Source organism: Drosophila biarmipes, chromosome 3R (assembly GCF_025231255.1).
Source record: "Drosophila biarmipes strain raj3 chromosome 3R, RU_DBia_V1.1, whole genome shotgun sequence".
In the NCBI taxonomy this organism is placed as follows: domain Eukaryota; kingdom Metazoa; phylum Arthropoda; class Insecta; order Diptera; family Drosophilidae; genus Drosophila; species Drosophila biarmipes.
This window is the reverse complement of record NC_066616.1, coordinates 28,535,758-28,553,730: the sequence shown is the minus strand read 5'-3', so window position 1 is coordinate 28,553,730 and position 17,973 is coordinate 28,535,758. Positions and strand designations below refer to the sequence as shown.

At 42.6% G+C, this 17,973-nt stretch overlaps 1 protein-coding gene across 6 annotated transcripts in view; it reads left to right on the top strand.

Annotated features, from left to right (window-relative positions):
- The first annotated feature begins 205 nt into the window (after positions 1-205).
- LOC108024520 (rho GTPase-activating protein 7) overlaps positions 206-17,973 on the top strand; it is a 93,952-nt gene continuing 76,184 nt past the window's right edge. For 2 of the 6 annotated variants that reach the window (XM_050889286.1, XM_044093373.2), the window contains exons 1-2: positions 212-1,237; positions 6,714-6,740. The gene's annotated coding sequence lies outside the window, so the exon portion shown is untranslated. Of the gene's footprint in view, positions 1,238-6,713; positions 6,741-6,764; positions 7,038-17,973 lie in introns of those variants that run through there. The other 4 variants (XM_017094471.3, XM_017094472.3, XM_050889287.1 and 1 more) reach the window with 4 other exon arrangements.

The following is a 17,973-nucleotide window of genomic DNA, read 5'->3' as shown; positions in this document are numbered from 1 at the left end:
CTTTACCCGTTATTGGCCGTTCTTGCCTGTTAGCTCGCACTGTTAACCGGTAATCGTCGGTCTCCCACATGTTAACTCCAAGCGAACATGCCCTCGAACATGTTAACACCCCGTACAAACCGCTCTGTTAACCGCTAAATGTTAGCGCAGCCCCTGTTACCCAACGGCTGTTAGTTTGTGTTCGAAGGCGGTTTTAGTTTGAAAACGATTTTCGACGAAAGCGGTTTTGCTCGCGGATCGTTTTCGTTTTGCCGTTCAAAACATTACACTTTGTAAACGTGCGTAAGAGAATCGAGAGAAATATGGATTTTGAACACATATTTATTTAGTTCAGCGTCAGAAGCAGCGACGAAACTGCGAGTGCGTGACGATCGTATCTTTGGGATACGTTTTATGAATGAGCGCGGGTGTGAACGAATTTCTTCGAGTCAACAAAAAATAAGCAACGCGATAAACAGAGGCACCCTCACTCGATCGCGATTAAAAGCAACACTCTCCATTTAACAATAAAGAAATCGTTTGTTTTTCGGACAACAAACAAGAGAAATTATGGGAAACAAGCGTGGAAATTGCAGTTGCAAATAAAACAAACGCATCGTTTGTCAGCTTGGATTTCGCACGGTTTCAACACATATCCCCCAAAAATGAGAAAATAAACATTCCCTTACCCCTTTCTTCGAAAAAATACAAAAACTATATACAGGAAAATATATATAAAGCTAAATAGTGCATAAAAATCGGTTTTCTTTGCGGTTCGCTTGCGTTCTTACAGAGTGTGCGTGCGTTTCTGCTTCCCCCTATCTATCTCTTTCTCTTTCCTCTGGCCCCACCGCCGTCTCTTTCACTCCCCAGCCAGAGAACAGGGGGAACGCGTGTGCTTTTGTTTTCGATTACGTTTACTAAATTTTTTGTACGCCCCATAGAAAAAAACATGACGAAATGTTGTTGTTGAAACCGAGAAATAAATACAAGTGATTACAAGAAATCTATAAAATAAACGAAGTAACGAAAATAAAAGAGAAATTATACATCTGAAAATATATACGAAAAGAAAAGTATTGTGAGGAAATACACAAAAGCGAAATTCTATTTGGTGTTTATGGAATTTTCAGTGGTGTTGTGAAACCGAAGAATACGAAAGAAGCAAAGTTACAGATACTCTCTTCTCGGGCACCAGCTGCAAACGCATCTAAAAAGGTAAATAGAGCTTCGGGACCCCATGTCGCTTATCTTCGGGGTGGGTAAACAAACCAGCTTATCTCAAAGACCATAATGATCTGCAGATCTCCGGATCCCCGGATCCCCGGATCTCTGTATCTCGGTGGTTTATGACTGGCTTCGGGCTTCCTAGAACAAAACGTCAGAGTTTAGATACATCTTGTGATTGTCGCCGGGCTTGCCACTTACTTTCACTCCCCAAAATTTACCTAAGTTTCTGGGGTTTCTAGTCTCCGGCTCTCCCCCCATTTTTTGTGGCTCAACTTTATCTTGTCAGCTGCGAGCTGAAAATGATAGTGATAACCTATATTATATATGTTTACAGTTAGTTAGTCGCTGGCACTATCTGAGCGACGCGTTTTTAGTCAGTTTCTCGGGTTATCTGAGGTTGCTATTGGGTTTTTCGGTTCTGATCGGTTTTCTTTGGCATTTCCGCTGCTGTTTGATTTGTCAGCGTTTTATTTCGATTCATAAATCATAATCGCTGTGTAGTTTGTTTACACTCTTGTCGAGCGGCGGTTCTGGTTCCGTCCCCTCGGTAGTTTGCTTTCCATTCCATGGGAATAAGCACCGAAAAGTGCACAAACAATTCGATTTGCATGCTTATTGAGAACTCAGCCAAATGACAGCAGGAGAAACAGAATTTCCGGTTCTATGGTGCGTCACCGGTGTAGATCGCTTTTAACCCCCGGGTTCTTTAGCTGGCGACCCGTTTTGTCTGCCATAACAGCACTCTTGATATGGTCCGCCCTTTATAATTTTACAGCATAGCCACCTTATATATAAACTCGTTTTTCATTGTGCCTGCCTTTGTTGTTTATACTCCACATATGTACCGATAAGTATGTAAATACGTTCGCAGCGAAACACTTGTGCTGGGTGGTTGATAAAATAGCGAATTTCAGGTAAATAAGACTGAAACAATATTTCGGCTCGCCTGGCATTCTTCTTCTGGCTGGGAAAGACCCAAAAAAAGGTATATCAAGTAAATATCTTTGAGTTACATGGACTTATAATATAAAATATCTAAGTAAACAAATAGTATTCCCTTTTCGTTTAATTCACAAAAAGTAGGAACATGACTAATTGAAACTACAATTTTAAATATAAAAATAAATAAATAATAAATCCTCCGAGCTAGCAGCCAATCTCTTCCCCATAATCTCCCCTGATTCTAAATTAAATAAGGCAATGTTACACCCAATTCAGCGGCTTAGAAGCTAATCTCTTCCCCAGATTTCCTCCGGTTTAACTGAATCGCTTTCCCTCCGCCTGGGTGCTCTCAGACATTTATCAGGCGGGGCAGGTTCATCAATTTCTTGTGTGATAAATGTCGTACAAGAATTTACACAAATATGCATGTCTCTTCTCCAGCTGCCGGCTACAAGCTGAGTTGACAAAATGATTTGTTTGGCCGCCCCATGTTCTGTGTTTACTGTCGCCAACCTCATGAGAGCAGGGCATCTTCAAGATCGCTGAGCGCCACCCCGAATCTGGCAGATCCATCTGCAGACTGGGGCCCAAAAACAGCCACTAATTCCAAACAATGTAAGGCATTATTTATTTTTAACTGAGGTCATCAGCGTAGACAGCGTCTATTACAGAAACGCCCGCCGCTCTCGCTCGCCCTCTAGAATTCTTCATCTCATCGTGCTGGGAGCTCCCTCCGGTTCTCCAATTCTCCGCTTCTCAGTGCTCTGTGTGCCCCATTCTCCGTTCTCAGTTTTCCGATCTTTACACAGAAACAAAATGTGATCCAAAGGAACTCCAATCTATATGGTTCTTTGTTCTCAAGTATCGGATCATTGGTTCTCTATTATTGTTCATATGTTAGAGTCTCATAGTGCAATGGATTGTATTTCTTTGTAATAATGTATCTTTTTTATTGTTTACAATCAGGAACATTGATTTATAATACTTTTTTATTACATTTTTAATATTTCATTTAAGAACTATCAAATCAACTGTATCTAACAAAGATTTTGGGAAGTACTACTACAACACTTACCCTAATTTTCCCTGTGTAACGTTTCGAGTTCTATGGTGTTGTTCTTATTTCAAAGTTAATGTGCTTGGTGCTGTTTTTTGTTCAGCTGTTGAACTCGAACTCTCACCAAATTATGCCACACACACACACACTGCGATAGCGGGGGAAAGAGAGGGCGAGCGGTTTTAGTTGGGTTTACAAAGATCCAAGATCCAAGACCCCGGACCCAAGACCCAATGCCAGCGGGGCCAGCAAACATTATTTGAAATATTTATGCTTGACTTTTGCGCCTCAATGACTTTTGAATTGCCTTGCCTTTGGCTGCCCGTTTTTACACACACGTGTTGGTATCTGCATCTGTAAATGTATCTGTGCTGCCTGTCGGTTCTTAAAGATACGCACCGATCATTGTGAACATTTTTACATGCCGGCGCACATATGTTGCATCAATGGAGGCTAGGCCATCTAACCCCACCGGGGAAAACTACACAAACATTAAAGACACATTAACCTGCTTTTAATTTGTCAATATTAGCCGGTCAGAGCCGTTGCGTCCGAGAAGAAAGGCCTTTCTTTCTGGGGTTCTCAGGCCACACTTTTCATTTCTTTCGGCCATCTCTGAATCGCCGGATCGTTGGAAAGTGAGGCAAACGAGGCGAAACGAGGCAATAACTCTGCACGACAGACCCAGCATGTCTGGCTGTCTGAGATGTTGACCTTTTCACAGCTGGAACCATCTCTCACATCATATCATCGTTTGCGGGGTTCTTTTCGGTCCAGCCGGGCATTTTGGCCCATTGCTCGGCCGCTTGTCAATTTCTGTCAGTTGCTTGTCAAAAAATTTGGCTGTAAAAAATGCAGTGAAAACGTTTAACACAGACCACCAAAAAGCCGAGAAAAAGAAAAACAATCTGAAAAACCAAACACGATTTTCATGTAAGCCATCCAGAAAATGATTGACGAACCGCTCTGACAAGCCGACTAACTTCTCTCCCCTCACAATGTGAATGTGTACTCGAGTCTGTGGCATTGTGAATTCCCAGTCGCTGGCTGCATAATTAACCTTTTGGCCGCGCTTTTGAGGTATGTGCTGGAGCACTACACCCATGTCCGTTCGTTTGCCCGGTCTGTTTGCCTTTGTTTACAGCGTAATTTGTTGATAAATAAATGTGAAAATGCAAACAAATCGGTGAAAAACAACCACCGGGCTACGCAATCGACGTCCGCTGACTAATGGCCCCCCGGCTAATCTATGTGGCTGCCCCCGCCTCTATAAGGTGCCTTATAATATATAACCGAAGGGCTCCGTTCCGTTGGACACGTAGAAATATGGGTCGGTTTCTTTCTCGGTCGGGCCTTCCCTTTATGGCATACTTGAAATTTTGCCAATTTGTCTCAAACTGACACGTCTGCTGCGTAGGTTCGGTGGCAATTTTTTTGTCACCTTAGAAATTGAGGTGGAAAAATATGTGAAGGGCGTCGCGTTATGACGCCGTTCGGAATGAGCGAAATTAGCATTTTTTAACGAACTCTCAGCCGCGTTATTAATTTCTGTTTTTGGCCGAAATCACCAATTAATTCACGCCCGCTGGCACGGCAGGTGATCTCTCTCTCTCGCTGTGGGATGATCTAATCCGCAGCACTCAATGGCCGTAATTAGGCCCAATTAATTTGGCATAAAAGCGGAAATGGAAAAGTGCTGGTTCGAGCGGATGCAGAAAAGACAAAAAAATGGCCAAGAAAAGCCAAAAAAAAAATAGAAAATGTGTTGAAAAAATTGTCTTAATGATAGACATTCACTTTTTATGGACGCGCGAGGTGTGTGTCTTAATGGAGTGAAATTTCTGGTAATTGAGCGAGACGAGCTTTTGACTCTTGGGTGCGCATTTGATGAATTCGGAGCCAGTCTATATATTTTCGCAGCAATTTGGCTGGCTTTTGTTTTTGGCACGGCTCGCTGAGTCGGCTTCTACGGCGGCCACAGCCTTCTTCAGCGGATTTCGCCTCTGCCGTTGCCCCGGCTGCTGGTGAGCTGCATTTGTTATGCAAATCAAGTGCCGCCATATGTATGAAGCCGATACACTCGCATACATGTGGACTAAGAAACCGAAACGCTGCCTCAGTCAGTCGGTAGTATACAGAGAGCGAAAAGATGGGATCTATAAGGTATCCGAAACATGAAATATGTTATTTAAAGGAACTAAGGTTCGATAAGGAGGTGTGATCCATGTGGTAAATCCTATGCTAAATAATATGTTTTACTAGAATTTTGTCGTTCTCAAAGATACATTTTTAGGTTTGTAATATAATATCTTTTATTTTATTAGTTTCTTTACTAAATGATCACAGTGATTATATCTTCTGTTAGCAGTAAGGAGAGCATTCAAAATTGTTCAGATTTATTCATCATAAGAAACAAAAGTACAGTTCAAATGATCTTTAAAATATAGAAAAATCTCATTGCTACTTCTATTTTTCCCTGTGCACTGGAGCTATAGCTAAAGCCGGAGATGGAGTTGGCCGGAACGGGCCCAGTCGGTTTGGGCCAGCTCAGACCGGCACACCACACAAAATTGAAATAAACTGAATCCGCGAACTGGTTGTGTAGGCAGCCCACGTACAAGGTCTTCAAATATGGCTCTTTATTTAGCCGTTGTTGCTGCTCTTTTCTAAGCGTTTTTCTTCTATTTCTTGTGTGTTGGATTTTAGACGCTATAATAGCATTAATTTACCATACAATTTCATATTTATGGCCATTGTACGCTGAAGTGCAATTCGTATTTTAAACTTTGTTTCTGTCCCTGCCTCTTTGTATCTTTTTTCAATTTGTGCAGTCGGCAGTCTGCAATCTGCAGTTCCTGAGTGACTGAGTGTCGTGGGCGGTTTGTTTACTTTTGCGCCCCATTTTTTGGTTTTTAATTAAGTTTATTGTTTATTTCAGTTACATGTGCGAATGCAGGCCGCCCTCTCGATTGCTCGATTGCTCGATTGCCAGTCAATAATTGATTAATTCCCAGTTAATTTTTATTGCGAAACCTTTTCTATTTGCCAAAGCCGGGCGATTAGAATTCGTGTGAATCATGACTACGTGATAAACTGGCGTTGGTCGCGGGTAAATAAATGGTGTATATAAATCGTACGTCCTAGGCAGGCGATTAATGCACATAAAAACACACATTCTGAACTGCATATAGACGATAGACTCACGTCCCCTCGTTTTTTGTGTTTTGTTTTTTGCCTTAGTGATGAGATGGCGCCGTAATAAAAAATAATTTTCGATGACCTTAGTGCGGCACTGGGATGATCTCATTGATGATAGTAGAATCGGCTCTAGTTGGGTGAACTTTCAATGGGGCTTGGCATGTGCCTGGGGTTATCATTCCAGTCATTTTCACCTTTTTATGGGCCAATTCTTAACTTTCATTTAACATTCTCTGCCCTGAGATGATCTCATCTATCTATTCTTGTTTAAATCCCCAACTAATTTGATTTGTTCTCGTCCTTGCAGGTTGGTTGACTTTGCCATCCCAGAATCGTAAGTTTAAGGCCCACTTTCTGGCCCCCAACTGAATTGAATATTCTCGTGGACGTGCACTTTTTGCTGAGAGTGCCATCGGGTGTTGTGGCCAATAAGTAGCGCCATATGCCATCGCCAGACTGACTCACAGACACACATTTGTGGGTTCATCAGACGTCTGGCGAATGCAATAAGAAAGTCGCTCCAACTCAAAGTTGTACATATTTTTGACAAGCTGACAGCGCTAAAGACGTTCGCTTCTCCAATGACGTAATTGCCGGGTAAAAGCCGTAAAAAGCGAAATTAAATTGCGAGGTATGAAGAGCAGAGCAGTTTCGAGCGCAGCGCGTGCAAATTTACTTTGTGAACTTTATCACCGCACTGTGCGAATTAGTCATACGATCGAACCCGAACGTAAACACATACGAGTATATGTACCTGGGCTCGGAGTTGCGAATTTCCTGCTGTTATTGGTGATGTTTTGCACGTTTTTTATTGCGGCTGCAGCATTTCCCTCCACAGACAGCTGAGAAGTCCATTAGGCGTGCTCAGAGCATTTTAGCGGCCAGTCAGAACAGCGACTGTTTTCTGTTTATAGTACCTGGTAATTCAGGGGTGTATAAGTTGGATGAGTAGCACCTACCTGAAATGTAGAGATCTTCAATGGTTTTTTCGATTTCTGAAGATAGAACAAGACTGCTATTGAGGATCCCATTGTATCTTAATAATTTCATGTTCTTAACAACTATTTCTTATAGGATTTTAATACACATTTGCAAGAATGTAGAAGTGTTTTTTAGCAATAATAATTTTAAAGATACTTTAGAATCTAATCCATATGCAGATGGAAACCTGCTATAAACCTGCTTCACTTTTGCTCCACCATAAGTAGCAGGTACCCCCCAGTCGCATACCGTTTCCACCACTTCTGGTGGCATGAATGAATAAGTGAATGAGTTCATCGCATTCGGTGTCAGCATTGGCCATTTGCGCCGTCGGAGCTGCCTTGTTGTTTAACCAAATAGTAAAACAAACTCGCAGTGCGTGGGCTCTGCTCTCGAAACTTAGTCATCATCGCCAAGACTCCGAGGGGGAAGTGCAGCCCGATGAGTTGACTGCACTTTGTCAGCCAGCCAACTGCAGTGAACTCGACTGATAAGCCAGCTCAGTGTTTAGTTTGCAACAGCAGCCGCGGCAGCGGCAGCGGCAGGGGCAGTCTTCTCCCCCAAAGACAGACAGCCGTTGCAGATAAGGCAAAGAGTTGCGATCATCGAGGAAAACACATTTTCAATTTGATTTATGGCATGTAAATTTATGGAAATTTACTGCGGCCCGAGCATGATTCTCGGTAGGCCAGGCCAAGCCGGGCCCGATAATGTGTGGAAACCCAGCAGATAGTTTTCCACCGTTGGCATGGTACACCACATGTGCACTCGTGTGTGTGTGTGTGTGTGTGTGTGGCGCATTCCAATTATATTATATCATGTGCTCCCAGCATTATCGCATATGGTAGTGTATATGGTGCTGACTCGCGATTCTAGTCGATATGTAAAGACCAAAACAAGTTGTCGAACAAGTTTTGAAACGCCTTTGGGCATTGCTGCAGAGAGAAAAAACCCTATCAGCTGGAAACTGTTCTTCCAAAAATTATGAAGTACCCAAAAATATTATAAAAACATAATAGAAATGGAATAGAAATTTAATAAATATTTAATTCGGGCTTTGAAAATAAGTATATAGATCAACTTTAACAAGCACATTCTTTCATATTTTCTCTCTGTGCAGGCGTTCATTACGTACATTTAGTGATTTTATTTCGAACACCCAGAACTGGCCAATACAATGTATGAAAGACAAGTCTTAATTACCCAACATTTATTTGTATTTTCATTAAGACTCTGCATATATACAGACAAATGTGTATTCGCTTGCCCGCGGCGCTAATGAACTCGCCGTCGTCTTGTTAATAATTATTGAAATTTTCGGTCGGCTCTTATTTTATTTTGTTTATTTGCTGCCCCTGTGTAGTTGCTTTTAACGCGTTCAACTGGCTTTTGAATTGATTTCGGCAATTAAAGGCCCCCAAATTAAATTGAAAACGCTGAAAGGCATTTGGCTGCGCGCGAAAAAATCGTTTTAAAGTTATTATAAATATTGTTGCTGGACACTCGAGTCTGGTGATTGATGGTCGTTCGATGGTCGAGCGGAAATATTGCCTTTAAATATTTTGTTTCGCACGTGCGCAGCTCTCTCTCTTTCTCCGTTTTCGCTCAATTTACTTTTTTATACCTTATCACAGGCACTCATTAGCTGCTGATAAAAAACAATTGTTGTTGGACCTTCCAGCTGATAATCTTTTTTAAAAAGTCACTCAGATAGCGCCGGGCTAGTTCCATTTGATTTTATTTCTCATTTTTCTTTCGTATTTATATATTTCTCTTTTTTTGTAATTTTTATCTCGTCTGATAAAGGCTGGCGTTATGTATTTGTGACTTAATTAGTTGCCGGCCATATACGAGTAGGTGGGCAGCCGAATGCCCCGCAGACCGGATCTGTGTTGGCCATCGAAAAGTATCGAAACAACAGCAAACAGAACGACCACCGATTTTCAGAGAAGAAAAAATTAATTAGAGACGCCGCCGTGCCGCTGATAAGCAAATACAAATAAATAAATAAACACAGAAAGGCAAACAAATAGGGAAACATATGGTCGATTCCCAGATCCCAAATCCGACTTGGCTGCTTTAATTCGGTGGCTTTAACTATGCGATGTCTTGAGCAGAACTTTCTTCTTGATTAGTGGGTCAGCAGAAAGGAAAGAGATCTAATTATACACTAATGTGACAAGGCAATGCATTAGTCATTGTACAGAGAGGAAAAATATTATGTTTTGTCAAATGTTTCCAAGAAGTAAAGTAAATACTTTTATTTTGGAAGAAAAGCGTTTGGCAGAGAATTATTAAACGAAGTCTTTAAAAATGTACAGGTGAATGTTAAGAAAATATAATTTACCTCTGTGTAGTTTCAAAAATGTTTTTAAAATCCATCCCATTCCCTGACCACCGGTTGACTCGTGCGTCAGCCTTGAACAATTGCCAAATTCGCCCGCGAATTAGTAAATGTTTTTCTTTCTTTTTCGTTGACGCCACGAGAGATTTATAATTTCGTCTCAAAGACGGGAAAAGCAACAATTATGCTTGGACATACATACATGTAGATTTCCTAAGCACTGCTGATCTCGGGCAATAAAATCACAAATCAGTGGCAATCAGCATTTCTTCATCTGGTTGTCTGGTTTGATTTAATTTTCACGTTTTTCATGCGGCCGCTGTTATTTTCTTTTCATCGGATCGTAAAAAGCTTATATTGCGATTGAGTTGCAAAGGCTACAAATGTCGCCATTTATAAATACCCCAATAAATTGGTTAAGGTCGAAACGGGCATAAATCTGTGGGCCAGCATAAGCGGGCATAAATATCGAAGGAGACATGCTCTTGATTTTAACGACTTTCCAAAGTTTTATGAATGAATTTCGGGTTTCCGTGCGAACGCCGGCTGAGCGGGATTAATCCAGGCCCCGAGACAGATATTGAAAGGTATGAAAGGAATGCTTTGTATGCCATATAAATGATGTCACAGATTGCAGTGCTGTTTACATGGGAGCACTGGCTGGGCCATAAATTATCTAGTTATGATTTACAGCGCCGCCAAGTAAATGCAAATATGCAGACATATTTGCATGCCGACAAGTCAATCACCACTTGACGCTGATAAATTTAATCGCCAGTGGGCGAATAAGTACAAAAAAAATGGAAAATGGAAAAGAAAAGCCCAACGCCACTCATTATAGAATTTATAATTAAATGCAATTATTTGCAACTATGGAGGAGGCACTGACCACCGACCAGCGACCATCGGTGATAAAGAGGAGCCTGCGCCGGAGCAGCAACCGCATAATGTAATTACGTTTTTTATTTTTACAAAATGCCCGCGACACGCTCTGTTTGAAATGAACAACGAAAACAAGTGATTAGATGATCCCAGCCAATTTCAGTACGGTTTGTTTTCGTTCTGCGGCCTATGGTATGGGCTATGTCGGACTGCAGATACAGTGTATCTGTATCCGAGAGTACGCTGTGCGGACAGTCGAACAAACGCGTTTGCTGATAGACGAGCCACTGGCCGCCTGACTGACCATTACAAATGTTCACTTAGTCGGGCCAGCGATATGGCCATATGGATATGGCCATTGGCCATTGGCCATTGGCCACCACTAAAACCGCAGTGAAAGAGTTAGAAAAGGGGGGTAGGGGCCTCTGGCTCGTCTGCCGATTGCAGTTTTGCTGTTTTTATTTTCACATTTACTTTTCCTTCGGTTTCTTCTTATTTTTGTCGTTGTTGATTAATTCTACAAAAGCCACTAATGGATTTTGATATACACAACACAGCAGCACCGGCACACACACTGCGCACACACGCATATTTCTATTAAGATGATGCGACTGGCCACTCCAAGCCATTCTGCCATCTTACACTGACGAAAAATATATGCAAATATTTTGAATACGAATATAAAGACAAGTATCTCAATAAGATACTTCTCTGAGAATCATGGAAGGCTAAAATACCTTTCAAAAATTTGGGAACATTTACTTCATGTGACTTGTATTAGTCACATTAGTTCTGGGATTTCTTATAAATAGCACCTATTACTAAATATCTATTTGCTTTCAAGTTCTAACTTTGCTTTTAAGTTAACTTTATTTTAAACTATTTTAGAATAATATTTTTAACCCGATCATATACTTATTGGTTTTCTAAACTGAGTTTATTGGCTTTCTATCTTTTTCCAACAGACCTAGAGATAAGGATTTATTTCTCTCCAATTTTAAGGGTACTTTCTATTATATATTTTTCTCAGTGCATCCACTCCACTCCTCTCTGCTACTTTATTTGCCTGACTGGCGGCAATGTCCAGCGGCATGCCAGATAAAGTTCTTGCGCTTTTCGGTAAAAGTGCAATCGTTAGAATGTGAGTGGTGTGGAGAGGTGCTGGAAAGGGGCTTTCAGGGAACGGGGACCGCGGATCGGGGATGGTCGCTGATCGGCAGCGACGACCCGCTTAATTATCAAAAGACATTTTTCTCAATGGGCTTGGCCGGCCCGCCGATAATGCCCACCATATAACCAGGAGTGGCCGGTCCGATGTTTTCATTTTAGAGGCGGGGTCAAGCGGCCGACTGGCCCGCCTGTCAGCGGAGTGATCTAATGTGCTGTCCAGGAAGTGCGGACAGTCGCAGATGTTTGCCAAAAACAAGGCAACACAGACTCCCGTCCTGGCAGGCAAACAACTTAGGGCTTAGGGGCATTAAAACGGCAATGGCTGAAATAAACAAGAAGGGAGCCGAGTGCAGCCAACACTAAACTAATGGAAGTGGCAGCCACGCCGGCGTAGCACGGTTCAATGAATTACTTCATTAGTGCAGGCGTGTTCCGTGTGGCATGCGTTGTATCTCACAGATACTCTCCTACTCGCCGCCGCGGCAGACAGTCGGCTTCAGCTTGCACTGGTCCGCTGAGCGTTTGCCAACGTCTGCCAGTCAGCCCATGAGGCACTGAAAAAATACCAGGGATTAATGTATATTCTCTAGGTTTATCTTAGGGATACCTAGAACACTATGTGTGTCAGAAAATATATGAAATACATATGAGTTCGATGTTTAATTTTATGTTTTAATCGTAACAAAGTGTTTTATTCTTTCTGTTCCTTACTCATATATTCTCGCAGTGCACTCGCTCTGGGCCCTGGCACTGTGGAGTGCATCTCACAACTCACATGTTGCCATGTTGGCCTCGGATCGCGTCAACTGTGCGTGGAAATTAGCTTGTGCTGCCGCTGATGATGTGGCTCCTCGACTTTCCGGGCTCTTGGCTGTCCTTTAGTGAGCTCCTATAGGACTCCTTGGGCCTCTAGCCGGCTGCCTTAATTGCGGAAGTTATGAGCATGGAATTTTAATTATTTCACTCGAGAAGTTCTCCCCTGTGCGTTTTCGTTAGCTAGCTTACAGTTAGCCAGGCTTGTGTTTTTCTTGGTTTTTTGGGGTCTCCGTCTCGGCAAACATCCGCCAAACCTTTTCACTGTTTGCATTCCTCGGCTGCCGACGAGAAAGTGTCAAGACGAATGATTGCACTCTCTTCTACGCAGCGGAGAATGTTTGTAGTGTTCCCAATTTTCCCCATATTTAGTTCTAGACGTGACACTTTCCTCGCCGCTTTCCAAAGATCCGTCGCCGTCCGTCGCAGCCAAGTTGTTTGGCCCGTTCTGGTTCCTTTGTGTGTTGGCTCATTTGTGGCACAGATGCGTTGGAGTCGCCTAGCATCTGATCCGAGTTACTTAAGAGGGGCTCAGTTCAATGGAGCTCAGTGCGCTCGTCAATTCGTCAACTTCCTGGCTTGCTTTCAAATGCCATGCCACGGCGATGGCAAACAAAAAGCCAAGAGCCCAAGAAGAGTTGGCCAAGAGCAGCTGATGTGGCTGCTGCGGCTGTAGTGGCTGCAGTTGCAGCTTTTGGAGATGGATGGAGACGTCGTTTAAGATTAAGACGACTTCTTTTTACGGCCGTGTGTGAGTTGTAGTTGCTGCGGTGAGTGCGTGTTGCTGCTGCCGCTGTTGCTGCTGCTGCTGCGAGGTGAGTGATGATGATGAATGTGTTACAACGAAGGTTAACGACTTTCAGCTTTATAAACACAGACTTACAGAGCCGCACAGCCTCGCACACAGCTGATGGAGCCAGAGCTCTCTTCTATTGTGGCGATCCAAGAACCCGTCTCGGGGATCGTGTGTGTGCCAACTAATTAAGCCGCCAACAAGCTAATTATAAGTCGCGTCTGGCACTCTAATTGCAATTTAAATAAATGTGGCAGGCGGTCGGGCCACTTTGGCCAACCAGTTTGGCATTTGGCCAAAAAGGAGCGATTTAAATTTCAATTTGTACAAGTCAGCGCGTTGTCACTGCACCAAGAACTCTCTCGCTCTCTCTCTCTCTATCTCGCTTCTCTCTTAACAACTAAATTACACTTGCTAACAATCTGGAGACTCACACACATTCCGGCCAAGCCAGCAGCTAAGATCCAGCAAAGTTAGTCACTTTGGCCCAGTCGGTGTGTCTGAGAGAGCCGAGATTGCAATGGGGTTAGCAGCGCAATCTGCTCAAATATAGATAGCTAGTTAGATGCCAGGCAGGCAAACAAACAAACGGACAAACAAACGGACAAACAACTATTCCGCCAGCAACACAGCAACATGTGTAGCCATGTAGCAACATTGCAACAACAGCTGCAACAGCAACAGCAGCGGCAGCAGCAACAACAACCGGCTTTGGGGCTCGGCATTCGTATTCGTATTCTAATTGCGCACAAGCTTAGCAGCTTTTAGTTACTTTGTAGACTTTTAGTTGCCAGCGATTTTTGCATAGATACATTCTCTACCTCGCCGCGGCACAGAGATGCAAAGATACTCAGATACACAGATACACGGCTCCAGCTGGCCCACAGACGGCTCGGTTAATTTATGCAACGGTCTGTGGTCCGGATAGATACAATAAATTGCTTGCCAAGTGTGGCCGAATAAGTGTTCTATTGATTTCTGCAACACCTTGTCTTCAAAAGGCCAAACTGACTAACTGTTCTGTCAAAATGTTTCGGCCTGCCCACGTTGGTCGTCGGATCGTAGGATCGTTGGTTTGCTAAGAGACAGCCATCAGTGCACAGGGAGAAAATAGCAGAGGGTGTTCCTATAAACATAGGACTACAATTTGTATTGTTTCTACCCAAAAACATTATTTAAAATGCTCAAAAACCCCTTTGAAACAAGTTCAGTTATAGAGTTAGCATTAACCATATAAAGAATGGTATTTAGGATCTTCCAAGCCAACTTTGACAGATAGATACATAGATAAAATCAACTCATGGCAAAATTTCTCTCTGTCTATGCATTGCATGTGGCATGAAATTCAGTTGAAATAATGACACACCCGTTCCGATCCGAAATCCCTGTGTGTGTGCCACATAGATACAGATACAGCCGGAGCCACAGATACACATCTCTTCAGCCCATAGATTTTTTCACTCGAAAATGAAATGAAAATTACCGAACTGTAACCATATGTGGCTTCATGCGGCCTTATGTTTAGTACTCTATGTCAGAGTTGGGTTCGTTTGGCAATGCGAAGAACGTTGTGTGCCCGGGCCCCATTAAAATTCATTTGATTATGCTCGTAAAGCAAGGAAAAAACCACAGACGAGCAATTAATTTGGCAAATAAGTGGGGCCAATTGTTTGCGCATTAAACTTATGGGCGGCCAAATCGTTTTGCCTTTCGGTGGGGTTATCTTTTTTAGGGATTTTGCCATTTTATAGGTATTTTAATGCCAGTTATTGGGATGTTTTTTTTTGCCCAGACCGCCCACAAAAAAAGGTTAATTACAATTTATTGCCAGCGCTTTTGTCGTTACGCTCACTTGATCTCTTTCAAAGTCGCTGTCCTACGATCGCACAATTTTGATTGGGAACAAATGGCGGGCAACGTCAACAATTTAATTGCACATTTGCATTAGAGTGGAAAGTCTGACTCGTGGCCTGTCATCAGGGATTGCTACTGTGGATGTTGCTGCGGTAGATGTTGCTGCTGCTGCCGTTGTGTTGCTCCTGGTGAGCGGTTTTCATTGCAATTGCCCAGCACAGGCCACGTTTGATTTCTTAATTGTCGCTAAATGCGGGACATTGTCTCGCAGCCAGACAATGTTTCTGCAGCTCCTGCTGCCATTGTTTTACCATTATCGTCGATCATTTTGCCTGCAATGAGTTTTTGTGGCCGCCGAGCACACGAAATGAATGTTTGGGTACACACAGCTGTAAAGGAATTGTCGAACGAGCCGCGATCATGGTGGCAATTCCCGAAAACGAATGCTGGTTGTTGGCTGTTGGCTGCCGGCTGAAGTGGGGTTCACATTTTAATTGCTTCCATTTCAATTTATTTTTATTTTCCCCGAGGGGATCTAGAGAGAAGTGCTGAAAACTCACCCCTAGAGTCAGGGATACCTGCATAAATATCCGCCTTAATAGATCGTTGGCTCCGGGGTTGCCTTTCTTTGTTTTCAGGAGAATGCCTAACATCAATAGGGACAACAAAAGCTGTTTGCCACGGTTAAGTGATAAATGCCACTGTGCTACGCCCACATCCGCCCCTTTCTGAGACCCCAATTATGCCCGGCTTACGTAATCCCCTGCAACCCATAATCCTCTGTTCGCACCCACTCCCATTGCCACACTTTCACTACTTAAAACACTAAAATAACTTATATTTAGTAATTTCAAACGCGCCTTATTTACATTTAAATATAATTTCCGAGTTGCCCCTTCTTTTTCAATATTTTCCCAGCCACAGTTTCTAATCTCTTTCGTTGACATCGAAAGGCAGTTTTCGATGGGCTTTTTCCCTCCACTTTTTAATCGCTAAACTGTCTCATAAACCCCGAATTTTATTTGACAACGCGATTGGCATACGAAAGCAGCTGAGTGAGAAAAAAAAGCAATTTCTATCTGATAGAAAACGCGAGTGGAGAGGTCACTCGCGTGGCACATTAGTGGAAATTATGACGATTTTCCCCCATACAATAACTCAAAGTTATGCTGACAGCCATGGACCCGCGTATTATTAATTCAATTTGCCTTCGATTATCGCCGAAGAGCCATCCATTCGATCGAATAAAATCCAATTCGGTTAGCTGAATGCGGCTTTGAGATGTAAATCTGGCCGGCGGTGAGCTAATCTCTGTGATTTAGGTGCCACCGAGCAATACACTTTTGTCTCTCATTATTTATGAGTGTAATTATAATAATTTCTATGCAAACTACGAAATACATTTTACGTAAGCTTTAATTAAACTTCAGGCAGGAAGTTGGGATATATTTTGGAGTGCTACGAATGGGTATACATATAAACTGGACTGGGATTAGAGCCCCTTTTTGGGGCAATTTGGCCGGCGGATGCAAAACGCCATAACTCATGTGGCGGCGAAAATAATTTGAATCAAAGAGCGTCTGTCTGGAGATCGCATAAATTATGAATGCAGTGGTGAGTGGGGAGAGGTGTTAGAACCTTTTAAATGTTTGCTTCTTTTTTATTATTTTTTTTTTCCTTGCCGGAATTTATGGCTGTTTAAACAGACAGATAAAGTTGGTGTCATTAGTGATTTATGGTAGGATAGCCTTTGATTGGGGTTCTGGCCAGAGTTCACCTTTCGGTTTGACATTGAATGGAAAAAGCCAAGCGCCGCTGAAAGTGGCTGCCCCTGCCCCTGCCCCCTGGAGTTCTTCTCTTCCAGCTGGCAGCGTGTGAATTCTGTTTTCGTTGCAACTTTCAAAGTAAAAAGAGACGCGGCAAATTAAGTCAAGGTGGGCTGCTTGGCATTACTCATGATGAACTCAACGCGGAGTATTGAATTACATTCGGCGAGTGCATGAATACCATCCGCAAATGTGGGTGAATGCAACTGGAATGCAGGGTAGGATTTCGGATGTCGGATTTCAAGGCAGCTGACGGCGAACCACTATCTGGCGAACGCAGGCCCCCACTCCTCAGATAAGCGAACTTTCCATGGAAGCCATACGGAATTCCGCGTATGAATGAAAGTATTGGAAAACCTGCGGCCTTTATTTCGCGATAAGATAGGGCGCCCAGATACTATGATAGAACTTTAGCCAGAAAGAAATAAAATAAAGGGTTTGTTCTGTATTCAGACTGTATACGTAGTTCCCAAAGGTTGCTAACATTGCTTCTGTCCTAGTTTTAATCTGAAGCTTAGTCAGGGGAATACTGTGGAATATTAAAAATACAATAAATCCTATTTATTACCCTGGGTGTTGTTCAAGTATAGCTTCTAAGAATCCCAATGCACTAGTGGCTACTAATGGAAAGAAACACTCACGCTCCTGATAAGCCAAGCATAAAAAGAAGCCTATCAGCTGAAGCTGACCTCAATGAACTGGCTTTCAGCTGCTGATAGTGTTACATTGAGTCGCGCTTTTATGTACATTGTGACTAACAATTACAAAAGCTTACAGTAGAGGAGAAGGTTACACTTTACGCATAAATATTATATTTTTAAAAAATTGAAAAATAATATTGATTATTACAATGCGACTGATATATAAAAAATGCTTGCTGATTTATATCCGAAAAGAATCAAAC